At 44.4% G+C, this 16850-nt stretch overlaps 1 protein-coding gene across 16 annotated transcripts in view; it reads left to right on the forward strand.

Annotated features, from left to right (window-relative positions):
• Nucleotides 1-16850, forward strand: part of Tmcc3 (transmembrane and coiled-coil domain family 3) — a 277437-nt gene that overhangs the window by 84377 nt on the left and 176210 nt on the right. For 4 of the 16 annotated variants that reach the window (XM_063263452.1, XM_063263449.1, XM_039079073.2 and 1 more), the window contains one exon: nucleotides 647-771. The exons of the other annotated variants lie outside the window; for them this stretch is intronic. The gene's annotated coding sequence lies outside the window, so the exon portion shown is untranslated. The remainder of the gene's footprint in view (nucleotides 1-646; nucleotides 772-16850) is intronic. 16 annotated transcript variants of the gene reach the window in all.

Genomic DNA, 16850 nt, shown 5'->3' on the forward strand with positions numbered 1-16850 from the left:
GGTGGCCTATGCTTGTTTTCTCACAAGCCAAGTGGCTTCCATATCATCCCAAAGCTTCTCTGGATTTGAGTTTCTGAGTATGTGGAGTAAGAGATTTGGTCGAGTTTCTGTGATTCTTTCTCAACCCAATGTAAAGTTTTAATAGCTTTCTGAATAAATGTTCTCACCTTCGTGGGAGAAAACCAGAACCGTGTGGAAAAAGCAGAGACAGTGTAAATCGCCCTAGCTCTGGCCCCCAACAAGTTAAATATCTCCCAGTGTTATTTTCTAGAGCCAAACCCGTGCATAATCTGTTGAACACTGAATTTGTAGGTTGTTATGTCGTCGGCCAGGGAAGCTATGACAGGTGAACAGGTCCCTGCCTTCAATCCCTGTCCATCTAACAACACAGGGGATGCCCTACAGGTTTATGTGGTAGACTCACTCCATGGGAGGCTGACGCCTTCCTTCTAGCAGTAAAGTCTGATGTATTTTGCTGCCATTTTGGGGTTGTCCTGCTTAGATTGGAAGGACTTTTCTGAACATTATTTATTAAGGCGAAGTGTACAGAAGCTTTAGGAAGCTGTGTTAGTTACGTTTCAGCTGCCATGGCAGATTGGCATGACAAAGGCAACTTGCAGAAGAAATCATTTATTTCGGCTTACAGTTCCAGAGTGTCCAAGTCCGTGATGATGGGGACAGCATGGTGGCAGTCAGGCGTGATGGCGGGAGGACCTAACTGAGGGCTCACCTCTTGAACCTCAAATATGAAGCAGAGAGAACAAACTCCAAGTAAGGAAAGCTCTTTTATTTTTTTTAACTCTGAAAGCCCACCCTTGGTGAGATACCCAAGAGCCACGCCTCCTAAACTGTCACAGTGTCACCAAGTGGGAACCAAGTGTTCAAATGCCCTAGACCGTGGAGCTATTTCTCTCTTAGACCACTACAGAAACTAGGAAAAGAAGCAATGCAAAGCTTTCAGACCAGACTTCTCTGCCATGTTCAGCTTCTTCTTTTTTTTTTTTAAAAATGTTTCTTGGATAGTTTATGTATTTACATTTCAAATGTTATCCCCTTTCCCCCATCTCCCACCTCCTCTCCTCCTTCTACGAGGATGCTACTACTCCCACTTCAACACCCTCCCATTACCCTACCTTGGGGGAAATGAGCCTTCACAGGATCAAGGGCTTTTCCTCCTATTGATGCTGGACAATGCCATCCTCTGCTACATATGTGGCTGGAGCCATGGGTCTGTCCATGTGTACTCACTGGTTGGTGGTTTAATCCTTGGGAACTCTGGTGGTGTCTGGTTGACTGATATTGTTGTTCTTCCTATGGGGTTGCAAACCCCTTCAGCTCCTTCAGTCCTTTCTCTAACTCCTCCATTGGGGTCCCCGTGTTCAGTCCAATGCTTAGCTGCAAGCATCCTCATCTGTATCAGTAGGGCTCTGGCAGAGCCTCTCAGGGGACACCCATATCTAGCTCTTGTCAGCAAGCACTTCTTGGCATCAGCAATAGTGACTGAGTTTGGTGGCTACATATGGGATGGATCTCCAGATGGGGCAGCCGCTGGGTGACCTTTTCTTCAGTCTCTGCTCCACTCTTTGTCCCTGTAATTCCTCCCGTGAGTATTTCTTCTCCTTTCTAAAAAGGAATGAAGCATCCATATTTTGGTCTTCCTATTTCTTGGGCTTCATATGGTCTGTGAATTTTTATTTAGGCATTCCAAGCTTTGGGGCTAATATTATCCACTTCTCAGTGAGTGCATACCATGTGTGTTCTTTTGTGATTGGGTTACCTCAGTCAGGATGATATTTCTAGTTCAATCCATTTGCCTATGGATTTCATGAAGTCATTGTTTTTGATAGCTGAGTAATATTCCATTGTGTATATTACCACATTTTCTGTATCCATTCCTCTGTTGAAGGACATCTGGATTCTTTCCAGCTTCTGGCTATTATAAATAAGGCTGCTATGAACATAGTGGAGCATGTGTCCTTGCTATATGTTGGAGCATCTTTTGGGTGTATGCCCATAAGTGGTATAGCTGAGTCCTCAGGTAGTACTATATCCAATTTTCTGAGGAACCTCCAGACTGATTTCCAGAGTTGTACCAGCTTGCAATCCCACCAGCAATGGAGGAGTGTTCCTCTTTCTCCACATCCTCGCCAGCATCTACTGTCCTCTGAATTTTTTATCTTAGCCATTCTGACTGGTGTGAGGTGGTATCTCAGGGTTGTTTTGATTTGCATTTCCCTGATGACTAAGGGTGTTGAACATTTCTTTAGGTGCTTCTCAGCCATTCAGTATTCCTCAGTTAAGAATTCTATGTTCAGCTCTGTACTCCATTTTTTAATTGGGTTATTTGATTCTCTGGAGTCTAACTGCTTGAGTTCTTTGTATATATTAGATATTAGTTCTCTATCTGATGTAGATTTGATAAAGTCCTTTTAGTAGTTCTCTCTGGAACTTTTGGGATCACTCAAGTACACTATCATATCATCTGCAAATAGTGATATTTTGACTTCTTCCTTTCCAATTTGTATCCCTGTGACCTCTTTTTGTTGTCTAATTGCTCTGGCTAGGACTTCAAGTACTATATTCAATAGGTAGGGAAAGAGAGGGCAGCCTTGTCTAGTCCCTGATTTTAGTGGGATTGCTTCAAGTTTCTCTCTGTTTAGTTTGATGTTGGCTACTGGTTTGCTGTATGTTGCTTTTACTATGTTTAGGTATGGGTCTGGAATTCTTGCTCTTTTGAAGACTTTTATGATGAAGGGGTGTTGGATTTTGTCAAATGCTTTTTCAGTATCTAATGAAATGATCATGTGGCTTTTTCCTTGAGCTTGGTTACTACATTGATGGATTTCTGCATATTGAACCATCTCTACATCCCTGGGATGAAGCCTACTTGATCATGGTGAATGATCATTTTAATGTGTTCTTGGATTCAGCTCATGAGAATTTTGTTGAGTATTTTTGCACCGATATTTATGAGGGAAATTGGTCTGAAGTTCTCTTTCTTTGTAGGGTCTTTGTGTGGTTTAGGTATAAGCATAATTGTGGCTTCAGAGAATGAATTGGGTAGTGTTCCTTCTGTTTCTATTTTGTGGAATAGTTTAAAGAATATTGGTATTAGGTCTTCTATGAAGGTCTGATAGAATTCTGCACCAAACCCATCTGGTCCTGGGCTTTTTTATTGTGAGACTTTTAATGACTGCTTCTATTTTTTTAGGAGTTATGAGGTTGTTTAGATGGTTTATCCGATCCTGATTTAACTTTAGTACCTGGTATCTGTCTAGAAAATTGTCCATGTCCTCCAGATTTTCCAGTTTTGTTGAGTATAGAATTTTGTAGTAGGATCTAATAATTTTTTAATTTCCTCAGTTTCTGTTGTTATGTCTCTCTTTTCATTTCTGGTTTTATTAGTTTGGATAATGTCTCTCTGCCTTCTGGTTAGTCTGGCTAAGGGTTTATTTATCTTGTTTATTTTCTCAAAGAAACAGCTCCTGATTTTGTTGATCCTTTGTATGGTTCTTTTTGTTTCTACTTGGTTGATGTCAGTTCTGAGTTTGATTATTTTCTGCTGTCTACTCCTCCTGGGTGAATTTGCTTTTTTTTAATTTTTAATTTTTATTTTTTGTTCTAGAGCTTTCAGGTGTACTGTCAAGCTGTTAGTGTATGCTCTCTCCATTTTCTTTTTGAAGGCACTCAGCTATGAATTTTCCTCTTAACACTGCTTTCTTTGTATTTCATAAGTTTCTGTAGATAGTAGCTTCATTTTCATTAAATTCTAAAAAGTTGGGGTTGGGGATTTAGCTCAGTGGTAGAGCGCTTGCCTAGGAAGCGCAAGGCCCTGGGTTTGGTCCCCAGCTCCGAAAAAAAGAACCAAAAAAAAAAATTCTAAAAAGTCTTTAATTTCTTTCTTTATTTCTTCCTTGACTAAGTTGTCATTGAGTAGAGTATTGTTCAGTTTCCATGTGTAAGTGTGGACTTTCTGTTGTTTTTGTTGTTATTGAAGACCAACCTTAGACCATGGCGATCTGATAGACTTTACGGGATTATTTCAATCTCCTTGTATCTGTTGAGGCTTGTTTTGTGACTGATTATATGGTCAGTTTTGAAGAAGGTACCATGAGGTCCTGAGAATAAGGTATAATCTTTTGTTTTAGGATGAAATGTTCTATAAATGTCTGTTAAATCCACTTGGTTCATAACTTTGGTTAGTTTATGCCTCTGTTTAGTTTCTGTTCCCATGATCTGTCCATTAATGAGAGTGGGGTGTTGAAATCTCCCACTATTATTGTGAGAGGTGCAATGTGTGCTTTGAGCTGTAGTTAGGTTTCTTTTATGAATGTAGGTCCACTTGCATTTGGAGCATAGATATTCAGGATTGAGAGTTCATCTTGGTGGATTTTTCCTTTGATGAATATGAAGTGTCCTTCCTTATCTTTCTTGATTACTTTTAGTTGAAAGTTGATTTTATTCAATATTAGAATGGCTACTCCAGCTTGTTTCTTGGGACCATATACTTGGAAAATTGTTTTCCAGCCTATTACTCTGAAGTAGTCTGTCTTTGTCACTCAGGTGGGTTTCCTGTATGTAGCAAAATGCTAGGTCCTCTTTATGTATCCAGTCTGTTAGTCTATGTCTTTTTATTGGGGAATTGAGTCCATTAATGTTAAGAGATATTAAGGAATAGTGATTGTTTCCTGTAATTTTTGTTGTTAGAGGTGAAATTATGTTTGTGTCTCTCTTCTTTTGGGTTTGTTGCAAGAAGATTACTTTCTTGCTTTTCCTAGGGTATACATAGGTTCTCTCCTTGTCTTGGACTTTTCCATCTATTATTCTTTGTAAGCCTGGATTTGTAGAAAGATATTGTGTAAACTTGTTTTTTTTTTTCATGGAATATCTTGGTTTCTCCATTTATAGTAATTGAGAGTTTTGCTGGATATAGTAACCTAGGCTGGCGTTTGTGTTCTCTTAGGGTCTGTATGACATCTGTCCCAGATCTTCTAGCTTTCATAATCTCTGTTGACAAATCTGGTGTAATTTCCCTTACTGCTTTTAATATTCTTTCTTTGTTTTGTGTATTTGTTGTTTTGAGTATTATGTGACAGGAGGAAGTTCTTTTCTGGTCCAAACTGTTTGGAGTTCTGTAGGCTTCTTGTATGTTTGTGGGCATCTCTTTCTATAGGTTAGGGAGGTTTTCTTCTATAATTTTGATGAAGATATTTACTGGCCCTTTTAAGTTGGGAATCTTTGTTCTCTTCTATACCTATTATTCTTAGGTTTGGTTTTCTCATTGTGTCCTGGATTTCCTGGATGTTTTGGGTTAGGAGCTTTTTGCTTTTTGCATTTTCTTTGACTATTGTGTCAATGTTTTCTATGACATCTTCTGCCCTTGATATTCTCTCTTCTATCTATTGTATTCTGTTTGTGATGGTTGCATCTATGACTCCTGATCTCTTTTGTAGGTTTTTTCTACAGGGTTGTCTCCCTTTGTGATTTCCTTATTGTTTCTATTTCCATTTTTAGATCCTGGATGGTTTTGTTCAATTCTTTCACCTGTTTGATTGTGTTTTCCTATAATTCTTTAAGGGATTTGTGTGTTTCCTCTTTAAGGGCTTCTACTTGTTTACCTGTGTTCTCCTGTATTTCTTTAAGGCAGTTATTTATGTTCTTCTTAAAGTCCTCCATCATCATCATGAGATGTGATTTTAAATCCAGATCTTGCTTTTCCAATGTTTTGTGATATCCAGTATTTGCTCTGCTGGGAGAACTGGGTTCTGATGATGCCAAGTAGTCTTAGTTTCTGTTGCTTAGGTTCTTGCGCTTGCTCTCACCATCTGGCTATCTCTGATATTAGTTGGTCTTGTGCTCTCTAACTGGAGCTTGTCCTTCCTGTGGGCCTGTGAGCCTGTGAGCCTATGATCTTTGGAGTGAGCATGCAGATGGAGACCAGAAGGGTCCTCTCCCAGGCTGCCCTACGGCTCCTTAGCCCTGTGCATTCCCTTTGGGTCCCTCTTTGGACAGTCAATGGACAGAGAGTGGGGTCCCACCTGTGGGCTGTGGGCTTAGGAGGGAGAGTGCTCCTGGCAAATCTCTTCAGGCAGGTTTTGTGTGTGAGGACTGTGGAACAGCCCCAGCTCTGGGCGCCCGTGTTCAGCTTCTTTTACTGCCCGTCTCAGACACATCCGCCGTGACTGCTTGGAGCAGCTCCTGGCTCCTCATCTACTCTCTTCAGGTCACCCCTGCCAGAGGCGTAATAAAGAATATGGCAGCTACAGAGGAGGAAGGCTGGGGGAGGAGAAAACGTGAGGGGGGAATTGGCAAGCTAACCCCCTTTCCTGTTACCTTTGCGATGAGAGATATAAGAAACACTAGAAATATTCCTGATGAACTCCTGCTCTCTTTCAAGGAGACAAGGAAGCAGAGACACACGTGTCCCCAAGGGCTACTTCCTTTTCATTTGTCACATAGAGAGGGGGAATTTACTTTACTCATGGAACACCCCATCCTGTGCGGCCTTCTTCATTCACCCCACTTCCGGAGACTTAGTTCTGCCTAGCAGACTCTTCCCAGCACAAGGGCATCCTGCAACCTCAGCTCTTGCAGGGGATCTGAGCTGAAGGGCCCCAGGGCAGGTTTCGTGCATCTGACAGAGATATGTTGTCCCCATGTCTCTTCCAAATAAATGCAAAATTGGTTTCCATAGCAAATACTGTATTTTTTTCCTACCTATATGAACTGGAATTCTGTTGCTTTCCCTGTAGCTGAATTTTTTGGAAAAAGTCCCAAACTGACCCTGGCAAAGGGAGTTTGCTGTCTAAGTACAAGAAACAGACACAAAAGAAGAAATAAATATTATTGGTGGCATAGGTTTGCAGTTTCCTAGCTCTCGCAGCAGAACGCAGCTCTTGCAGGCCTGAACAAACATAAGTTACCTGGGTGTTGTCCGGAGAGATGGTTGGAAGGGGAGAAACAGGAGGAAACTAGTAAATAAGCATCCAAGACTCCAAGTTCAGATCAGATAAAGTAATTTGAATTCCCTAACAGAAATGGGGAACAGAGGGTCTGCTTTCCTCTGAAGAGGGGTGCATACTGAGGTCCAGTCTCGGTGACGTGGGATCATAGGTGCAGGGTTGCCACTCCAGCTCTCCACAGTTACTTAAGGGCTGTCTTTTGCTGGATATTGTTCCATCTCTGTGGAAGGAATTTAGTTTTCATTTACTTTTCATTCTTCTGATTTTGTCAAAGAGAAAAGCTTGTTTTGGGGCAATGGCTGTAACACCTGCTATCTGGAAAGAGGTAGATGAAGAATGTATGGGTGGGTAGGTAGGTAGGTAGACAGACAGACAGATGATGATATAGGTGGATACAGATAGAGGGTGGATAGAAATAGAAGGAAGGAGGGAAAAACACAGAGAGAGAGAGAGAGAGACAGACAGACAGACAGAGACAGACAGACAGACAGAGAGAGAGACAGAGAAACAGAGAGATAGAGAGATAGAGAGACAGAGACAGAGACAGACAGACATTGGTTGGTCTTCAGCAAGAAACACTAGGCAGAATGCAGTATTATGATTTTGATTTTCACATGTTTCATATCCTTTATTCATGATACTGAAAATACAGATGCTTTCCCTTAGGGAAATGATCCCAGCCTTCAGTTTAAAATAAAACCAAAGAGCTGGGCTTGGTGACTCACACCTTTGACCCCACACTCAAGAGACAAAGGCAGGCAAGTTTCTGTGTTCTGTAGCCAGCCTGGACTACAGAGTGAATTCCAGAACAGTCAGGGCTACACAGAGAAACCCTGTCTTTAAAAAACAAACAAACAAACAAACAAACAAACAAACAAACGAACGAATGAATGACTAAGGAAAAATCAAGGAAATTCATCTGGTAAAACACTGAGATAATATTTATGCTACAGGAGGTTCTTGAAAGGTCTACAACTTGGAACCACTTGGTTCTGGGCAGAAACTAGGGGCAACTTTCCTCTGGTTTTACCCTTCCTCACTGCGTTTCTAGAACCATATTTCTTGGCTAAGGGTTCCCAGGATCCCATTTCTGAAATGGTGCATGCCTGTGGCAAATTCATGAAAGACAAAAAGACTGGTAAGCTAAACTTACTCAAGTCACCCTGAAAATATGTCCTTTTGGATATTAAACTAGCCATTTTCATAATAGTGATTTGATCACAAGTATGGTAACTCTCCCCCCCCCCATTTCATTTTGTGTCCATGGTGACTTGGAGGAGCATAGCTCCTCTGGGTAGACTTTAACGGTCTGGAGTCCACTCCTCTCAGGAAACATGCATGGTCATCCTTTGCAGGGAGAGAATTTAATACATTCTGTTACAATCATGTTTACCTTTATAAGTAATAAAGGGAAGAAAGGCCTCTCTCTCTCTCTCTCTCTCTCTCTCTCTGTGTGTGTGTGTGTGTGTGTGTATGGTATATGTGTGTGTTCATGAGTGTGCGGGGTGGGGGGAGTGTGTCTTAAGGACGTTGATACAAGTGCATGTGTTATAGAAAATAGACTTTCTACATAAAAAAAATAGGTAATTATCCTCCTTCATTACAAACAGGGATCCTAAGAACCATATTTTTAATGAAAGACAGCACCTAATTAATAGGTTGTAAGGCCAGTGTTGTATAAGGGGCAAACACATGGGAGGTGTCCCGGCAGCAATTCTTGCCCTGGAGGCGGACCTGGGATAGGAGGATATGAGGTTACCTAGAAGACAGATGAGTATTTGGAGGCTCGAGCTCCTGCTTTTCCGAGGAAAACGGCAAGTAAGAGTTTACAGAGGAGAGACAGAGTGTCGTCTGTGGACATTTCGAAATATCAAGTGTTACTTTCCAGCTGGAGCATGGGAGGAGCCAGTGCCTGACACCCGGTATAGCTGCTGCTGCCTCTCCTGTGTCAGTGCTGAGCTTGCATTTGTATGAAACTTAGGGCTGTGTGCGATCCTCAGCAGATAGTGAAAATGCTGGGCTTTATAGCCTGATCTTCATTAGCTCCAGCAACTGCCTAATGAAAAACACCCAGAGAGTAGACCTTGGCATGACGTGAGCTCACACACACCCAAGCAGCCAGCCCTGCTGATCAAATCCGAACTACACAACAGACGCTATCACCTTTCATGCAGGAAATCTGCACTGGGTACCATGGGCAGCTGTGGCAGATGCCAGACATCATGGAGGGGGCAGTGACAGTGGGACTGGGACGTATTCCTGTCTCTTCACCCGTGCGGTTCGTCAGTGTCATGTAAGCTAAAATGGAAGACCTAATGTAAGAACATAAGAGTCTTGTGGACCAAACAGGAGGTCATTTAACTACTGTGGGTAGAGAAATTAAGGAAAGTCTCATCGAAGGGCATTTGACCAAGACCCAAGAAGGTGACACACCATGGAGAAGATGCTGACCATCTGTCAGGCCAGAAAGGCATGGGATGACTCAGGAGTTAAGAGCTCATTCTGCTCTTGTGGATGACCTGAGTTCAGCTTCTAGCACCTAGTGGGGCTGCCCACAGCTGCCTGTGACTCCAGCTCCGGGAGCGGAACACATAATTAAAAATAAAATAAAATTTGGAGGAGGAGGTGCTGTTGCTCTAGAAATGGCTCCAATGGTTGAGATCTCTTCTAGGAAACTTGGGTTCAACTCCTAGCACCCACAAGATGGCTCAGTGCCATCTAGAAACTCTGTCTCAGGAGATCTAACATCCATACCTGATTTCTGTGGGTACCATGCATGCAGTGCACATATTTACATGCAAATAAAGCAGCTATATTCATAAAATGAAAATTTACAAATACCATATAACTTTTAAAGAAAGTGTGAATAAAAAGATGGAAAAAATGTTTGGTCTGTGGTGGTCCCTGAGAAGGACTCCATTAACTATCATAATGTAATTGGTGACACATTGGTAAGGGACTTCTCTACTCTGCGCAGGGAATACTGTACCAATTTGGCAATGTGGGGCGACCACAAAGTGACAAAAAAGGCACAGGTAAGCACTGCTAAGACTTGGGACACCGTGTAGTGTCAGATCTTAATATATTTTTAAAAATATTTTAAATTACATTGTGTGTGTGTGAGTGTGAGTGTGTGTGTGTGAGTGTGTGTGTGTGAGTGTGTGTGTGAGTGTGTGAGTGTGAGTGTGTGTGTGAATGTGTGTGTGAGTGTGTGTGTGAGTGTGTGTGAGTGTGTGTGAGTGTGTGTGAGTGTGTGTGTGAGTGTGTGTGAGTGTGTGTGAGTGTGTGTGAGTGTGTGTGTGAGTGTGTGTGAGTGTGTGTGAGTGTGTGTGAGTGTGTGAGTGTGTGTGAGTGTGTGTGTGAGTGTGTGTGAGTGTGTGTGAGTGTGTGTGAGTGTGTGTGTGAGTGTGTGTGAGTGTGTGTGTGAGTGTGTGTGAGTGTGTGTGTGAGTGTGTGTGAGTGTGTGTGAGTGTGTGTGTGAGTGTGTGTGAGTGTGTGAGTGTGTGTGTGAGTGTGTGTGTGAGTGTGTGTGAGTGTGTGTGTGAGTGTGTGTGTGAGTGTGTGTGTGAGTGAGTGTGTGTGAGTGTGTGTGAGTGTGTGTGAGTGTGTGAGTGTGTGTGAGTGTGTGTGAGTGTGAGTGTGAGTGTGTGTGAGTGTGTGTGAGTGTGTGTGTGAATGTGTGTGTGTGAATGTGTGTGTGTGAGTGTGTGTGAGTGTGTGTGTGAATGTGTGTGTGAGTGTGTGTGAGTGTGTGTGTGAGTGTGTGTGTGAGTGTGTGTGTGTGAGTGTGTGTGTGTGTGTGTGTGTGTGTGTGTGTGTGTGTGTGTCAGATGATAAATTTGGGGATTTGATTCTCTCCTTCCATCTTGAGGGTCCAGGAAAGCAAAGTCAACCGTGGTGGCATCTCGCCAACTCTTAACAAATGTGTTTGTAAAAAGGGAGTTAGAAAAGCTACAGTCCTTAAAGTACTTGAAAGACGACCACAGGAACAATGTTACATGTGGCAGGGAATGTGATTTTTCCCTTAGCACTAAGGTAGGAAACCTGATTTTGCTTCTGGAGGGTAGAATTTTTTCACAGTAACATTGTAAAGGAAGCCTTCTACAGTTAAGATTGTTTCCCATTGCAAAAAGTCCAGGCAGAAACAGCTGGAAAACTGAGAGAAGAGCTCCAGTCATCCTCAGCCCTCACCGGCACCGGATGCTGTGGGCGTCCACCTTAAATCACCATGGCTGTTCTCTGTATTTGCCAGCAGGTGGCAACAGTGCGTCTGTGCAACCGTTGTTTCCCGTCAGCCACGCACAACACGCATATTCATTATAGGATCATGGTAGGAAAAGCTCGGAAGTAGAGATAGGCAAAAGGGAGCCGAGGGAGTGGCAGCATCTGCAGAATCACTGCTGTGGTACAGTCTGCTGTTGTTGCACACTGGCCCGAACCAGTTCCACAGTTCACAATTGACAAGTCATTGTCAACAGCTCTCAGCAACCGTGAGCGATCTCAGAGCATCAGAGGTGAGGATCAGTAATAAAGCAGCAAAGCGGCGGTTCGCAACTTTCCTAATGCTGCCAACCCTTTAATACCGTCCTTCATGTTGTGGTGACCCCCAGTCATAACATTACTTTCATCGCTACTTCATAACTGTAATTTTGCTACTGTTATGAATTGTAATGTAACTATCTGTGTTTTCCGATGGTCTCAGGCAATCCCTGTGAAAGGGTCCTTTAAATCCCCCAAGCAGTCAACCCACAGGTGGAGCACCACTGCACTACAAGGACAAAGACACAACTGAGCAGGGGCTTGGCCTGGTCTGTAAAGAGTAACTGGGAGGCTCAGTTCCCACCTTCTTATTGTTTAGACACCAATCCAGCAGAAGGCTGTCCCCGGCTGGCATTTTTAATTTATATTTGTTGTATGTTCATACTGCTTATTGAAAGTAGAATCACTTGACATATTTGTGTGTGTGTGTGTGTGTGTGTGTGTGTGTGTGTGTATGAACACACACACACATATGTCATCACCTTTTCCCGTTAATAACATGTTACAAATATGTCTGGGAGTCGATGTGGCCCCACATTTCAGTGACTACTGAGTACCGTACTGTAGACTGTAATGACCATGTGGTTTTTACAACTCACAACTATAATAGGCATGGTTACAAAGATTATCTCTGCACATGCTTTTGTGTGTGTTTGCTTTGTTGGGATACATTCCTGGAAGTGAGACTGTAGAATCATAGAGTATCCTCCTTTTTAAAAAGCCTCTCAAACGGGACTTCAGATTCCTTTCTGAAAGAATGTGGCAAGCTGTACTCCCACCCGCATCTGCTCTCTTGAGCACTCTCCCACACAGGAAAGAATTTAGTAAGTGTTGCCTATCCAGTGGGTTTAAAAAAAAAAGAGGCTTGAGTTTATCTTACTGATGAAGTTAGCGAGGTGTTTTTGTTATTGTGGTTTTTAATATGGTCCTTGTTGCTTTGCCCTTATCCCTTAATTACCACTTCAGATGTGGCGGTGCCTGCAAATTAATCACCATATGCCTATTCTCCTACCCCTTCCCGCAAACCCCCACGTTACTTGTGTTTTAGTTTGGGAAATGCAAACCCCACTCACAGCATCACGGTTCCTCCAGACAGTCCCAGCCCAAAGGTGGGGGCAGTGGTTGAAGCCTGTCACTCCTGGTGTCCTCTCCACAGCCGGGGACCCTGTTGGAAGGGGGGAGCCAGCTAGCAGGCTAGCTTGAGATGATGGTAGGAGTCTTGGGTCCTCGGCGTTTCTACCTGCCATGGTGATATTCCTATACAACAATGTGAAATGCGACTTTAGAATCTTGAGTTAATTTTGATGGATGTAGACAGCCAAAGAGATAATTGAAGCACCAGAGGGGCACTTTCTCAGCAGAATCCTCTAGTTTTCTTGTCTAGAACTGATTAGATTAATGAGGAAATCGCTCTCTTCAGCTCCTAGGCTGATGTGTTTTGAGGAAGACCCATGGGGAGTCTCATCCCCGCTCCCTCCACCCCATCTGCAGTTCAGAATTGAAATATGGATTCCCAACCAGGAGAGCAGTTCTCAGAAAGATTTCCTGAGTTGCTCCGATGTCTATAAGGGAGACAAACTTTCAGAGAGGGCAACCCCCCAGTCTCACATCAGCCTGTTGCCTGATGCTTCTAAAAAGGCAAAACGTCCAAGTGAGATCTGTTTGGAGCTGGGATCTGAAATGGAAATTCATGAGAAGCTAAAATATCATCATAAACTCTCACTGAAGTGTCAGCCAGTGACCACTATTGGCCACCAGTCTCTGAGAAGGACAGGCCTTCAAAGGGAGGTAAAGCAAGAGAGCCACTGAGAAAAGCCAGGATGCTGGGGCACAGAGGCATGCTTTGCTCTGAAATTGGCCCCAGATGTGGATGGCTTCTCTGGGGCCCTCTCCATTGTGCTATTGGCCATGGTAATGGAGTAATTTGTAGAAGTGGGAACTTCAATGACTTCCTCTGATGTGTGTATCCAGGTGTTCATTCGGCTCAGGGGGTGTTTCTCTCTCCCTCTGCTTTTTGGCCACACTGACACGATGACAGAAATGTTGAGGGAAAGACTGGCTTTTCCAGGCCTGGGTCTCTGCACTGCCTCCTCAAAGCATTCCTGGCTCCCTGCCTTCAAACAGGGACTGCTTCTGAATGTCGGCCCTCTCTGTAACTTGACAATTAGTAGCCATTTTTGAATACTGATTTACATCACTGGAGGCTCGGTAAAGATACTATACTAGCTTGTACCCCCATTATTAAGCCACCATTCTGGAGGTGTACAGCCCCGGCCTAAGTGTCACTTTCCCAGAAAGGCAGCGGGGTTACCCATCCCTTCTCCATATCAAACGAAATACTCAGACACCCCCAAGTCTTCTTCCCAGCGAAGTTCTCTTGACTTTTTTGAATCTGGCACTCAGAGGATCATTCGAATAATTATTAAATCATTTGTCTACTACTGCAACTTGAGACTTTCCCTTTTATGTTTTTCTTTCATCCTGATTCCAAAAGACCCCGGTGTTCACTATGTAAAATCCCACTCCATAGGAATGCTGGACACGAAGGAAGTGATGTAAGTCCCTCTCTGGGCCCCTGTGCAGACCTCTTGTGAGCACTCAGGGTGTATGCTACCATACCGCCACGTGCCTCTCCGTCCCCTCCCACCAGAAGGAAGGAACCTGTTTTGAGTTCTGTGTCTTGGCACCTAATGAGGTACCTGGCACGTGGTGTGTACTGAGTAGATATTTGTCACTTGAATAGGTGGGAAGTTAGGCCCTCAGAAAACATGTTGGGTTGCCCACGCACCTATAATAGACCCTGCTGTGGCCTGTGGGTGTCTTTTCTGCTTAATCCTGTCAGAGGGGTGACTTTCATGGCCTCTCCCACAGTGTCAGGCTGTCATCCGTCAGGAGAGTCACCATCTTCTAGATGGCTTGGTTTCATAGCTGTTAGGCTCTATGTGGCTCCTGCAAACAAAACAAGTACAGGGGCTGGGGGAAGCCATTAGTTGAGGCAGCCTGGTCTGCTCTGTATGTTCATCATCCACCAGTGGGTGCTCCCACCACTCAATGCTCCCACCACTTGGTGCTCCCACCACTCAATGTTCCCACCATTCGGTGCTCCCACTGCTCTGTGCTCCCACCACTCGGTGCTCCTGAAGCCAGGCAATCTGGTGAAATGAGAGGGAAAGCCAGACCCCGATGACAGACCTGAATCTCACAGCAGCAACAGAAATAGCTGCCCTCTCCTGAGCGCCTACGGCATGCTGGAGGCTTTACATGCCCTTTAATCCTCATCAAAACCCTGTGAGCAAACTACTGTTTTTCCCCAGGATCCAGATGACTCCCCGGGATGACCAGCTACAAAACGGTGTTGCCTGGTTTTGGAATCATGGTTATAAACCACGTAGGCTCCTTTGGTCCCTGTGCCCCTCCGTAGCCTTTGCCCTTTGGAACAGGAGACTTGGATCTTATTGGGAAAGTGTGGAATCCCTTCTCTTGTTCAAGGAAAGACAACTGGAATCCTCAAGAAGCCATCTCATCTGCAGAAAAATTCTTCTCCATGTCTAAAATTGTAGATGCTTGAAGAAGACAGGGACCAGGCAGTACAGGGTGCATCCGTACTTCTCTGCATGAGTGAAAGACATGTTGCCTTGGGCTTAGTGAGACTCAAATAGAGTTCAACACCTAGGTCAGCTACAAACCAGATCCAGATCATGGAGGTAGTCTGGTCTGTGAATCCTATGAGACTATGCAAGAAGTGTCTTGAAGCCAGCTTTCTCTCTGGAGACCCGGGCTATCTTGCAGAGCCCTTCTTGATGATGTTCACCTTATTCCATATGCCAAACATTTCTCTTGTTGCTGCTGACCTCTAGGAAAGGAGATAGGTGGCCAAAGTCACTCAAAATTTTTGAGGAAATTCTTCTGGTATTATACCTTGCCTGAAATTTCCAACAGACACTGGGAATGTAAGAAGACATATTGCTGTGTCTTCAGTAAGGTGTGCTAATGCATATTAGGTCTCTCTCTGTCTTTGTGGGCTGTGTGTGTGTGTGTGTGTGTGTGTGTGTGTGTGTGTGTGTGTGTGTGTGTGAGAGAGAGAGAGAGAGAGAGAGAGAGAGAGAGAGAGAGAAATTTACCTTGTGGTGTGTGTGTGTGAGAGAGAGAGAGAGAGAAAGAGAGGGGGGGCAGGGAGGAAGAGAGAGAGAGAGAGAGAGAGAGAGAGAGAGAGAGAGAGAGAGAAGGGGAGAGAGGGGGAGAGAGAGAAAGAAATTTACCTTGTGGTGTGTGTGAGAGAGGGGGGGGCAGGGAGGAAGAGAGAGAGAGAGAGAGAGAGAGAGAGAGACAGAGAGAGAGAGAGAGAGAAGGGGAGAGAGGGGGAGGGGGGAGAGAGATATTTACTTTGTGGTGTGTGTGTGTGTGTGTGTGTGTGTGTGTGTGTGTGTGTGTGTGTGTGTATGAGAGAGAGGGGAGGGAGAGAGAGAAGGGGAGAGAGGGGAAGGGAGAGAGATTTACCTTGTGGGGTGTGGGTGTGGGTGTGGGTGACATTTACTTTATGGATCACCAATAATGTTTTTGAAAGAGAGCCAATCCTCTTGTCCTTCGTTTAAAGCAAAATAAACTTTGTTTCCATGAGGGGCCTGCTTCCTGAGCAGCTTGGTACGGATCCTTAGACCCTTGATAGCTTTGTTTTAAGTCAGACGGTGTCAGAGGTGGAGAGTTCTCTTGCCTCTCCCAGACCCTTACCTCCTCCAGTTCCTGCACCTATGTCCCTTTCTCCTGTCTTTGGTGGCTCTGGAGGGCAGCTCCTTTTAGTCATTGTGTAGAGACAGGCTCAAACTACCATGGACACACCACACCCCCAGCCTTTGTCTGAGAGCTTTCGCCATGGAGACTACTCTGGCTGTCTCCTCCACTCCCAGGTGGTCTCCTTCACTCCCAGGTGGTCTCCTCCTCTCCCAGGTGGTCTCCTCCACTCCCAGGTGGTCTCCAGCTTTGCTCACACAGTACCACAGCGAGCATGCTGGCTGGCTCTCAGTTTGCAGTGCACATCTTTGTTGCTTATTCAGTTTGTGTCCTGATCCCAAGATTTGTTTGTGCAGAGGGGTATTCTTTCCACGTCTGACGGTGTCATCTCCCACTCTGCTCAGTGAGAAACATACCGCCCAGCCCCACAGTTACGCCTCCCTGTTTCCACAGCCGTCCTGAGATCAGATCAGGCCAAAGCCATGGTTCTCTCTGCCCTTTACTCTCACTTGGCTTCCTCTGGGCATCTGATCAGCTGTTTTGTCTCTGGCTTGGAGTGTAGCTCAGGAGGGGGCTACCCTCACAGACTGTGCCAGAGGCTGCACATCGTTGCTGGTGGCT

This window comes from Rattus norvegicus, chromosome 7, assembly GCF_036323735.1.
Source record: "Rattus norvegicus strain BN/NHsdMcwi chromosome 7, GRCr8, whole genome shotgun sequence".
In the NCBI taxonomy this organism is placed as follows: Eukaryota; Metazoa; Chordata; class Mammalia; order Rodentia; family Muridae; genus Rattus; species Rattus norvegicus.